Below are 1,368 nucleotides of genomic sequence, written 5' to 3'. Positions count from 1 at the left end.
TATTTTTTTTTTAAATGAAATACAACTTTCATGCATATGTTGATGACGCCAAGGTATTATAAGAATAAATATCAAATTATCAAGCGTACCAACATCACTACCATTTTACAAATGAAATATACATTTTCATGCATAAGTTTATAACATAAAGGTGTTATTAAGCATAAATATCAAACTTTGGATATTAGATGTTTAAATGCATGAGCATTGTGTGGTGTGTAGTAAATTTGATCGAAAAGATTGTTTCTCGGGTTTAAAGGATAACAATATTAACCATGGACCGATATTTAAAATCTTATTAAATAATTAATGATCATAAATTGTTCATTTAAAAAATATTTGTTGAGTTTGATGAATCGAATTAACTCACAATCTAATATAAATTACTTTTTTTTTTTTTGTAGTTATTAAGCATCTAGCACACTTCTTTCATCACGGAAGAAAATGTTCAACTACCACATAAAAAATGCCACAAGCTTAACTTTTAAAAAGTTAGATATCTTTTATGCATAGGTAAGGTGGCATATATGTAAAACTTGAAGTTTAGGTGTTAGATACCTACAAACTTAAGACTTGAGTGGCATCCATGTAAATCTTCCTTTTTTTTTTTTTTCTTTTGATCGTAGTGTCCTTTTAGCTTAACTCAATCAATTACAAACTAAAATAGAGCTTTCTGTTTTTAGTGTTTGTATATATATAGATCTATGGATATTATCAAAATCAAATATAAGTTCAAGTTCATTATAAATTATAAATCACATATGTAACTACTTTCAGATCACCTTCCTACATATTAATCTCTTTTGCAGGGCCGGTACCGGCTTAATGGGAAGCCTGTGTATGTACTTGTGGAGTGCCGTCGATAGAGCTTCAGAATCATGTTTACTGTAAGTTTTTTTTTTTTTAATTTTTTTTATTTTTAAAAGATACTGAACTAACATGTTACTCTTAATTGTTATATCATGAAACTTGAATTTGGAATGTCATTTTGAAAATGCACATAATAATAGTAATAGAGCATAAAAGATACACAATCTATGTTTCCTGTTTTAGTTTTTTCTTTCATAAATTTTGGCATAAAAGAAATAGTTTGTAAGCAAAATATACTGAATAATCTGAGGATTTAGAAGAAAGAAAAAAAAAAGGTAGATTAAAAGGAAATTATGAAGAGCAGGTGGGCAAAATGATTTGATCAACTCATTCTCTCTCCCTCTCTCTCTCCACCCACTCCCTCTCTCTCTTTCTCTCTCACTATACCTCTCATTCCCATTGCTTGTCAATGCACTATTTCTTAGGTGCGATTCAAAGACAAAAGGGGATTCAACACCTAAAGAAAGTGTTGTGAGCATAGAATATGTCACAAATAAG

Source organism: Phalaenopsis equestris, unplaced genomic scaffold (genome assembly GCF_001263595.1).
Source record: "Phalaenopsis equestris unplaced genomic scaffold, ASM126359v1 Scaffold000002, whole genome shotgun sequence".
NCBI classification, from domain to species: domain Eukaryota; kingdom Viridiplantae; phylum Streptophyta; class Magnoliopsida; order Asparagales; family Orchidaceae; genus Phalaenopsis; species Phalaenopsis equestris.
The sequence above is the reverse complement of the archived record's forward strand: the minus strand, read 5'-3'. Positions refer to the sequence as shown.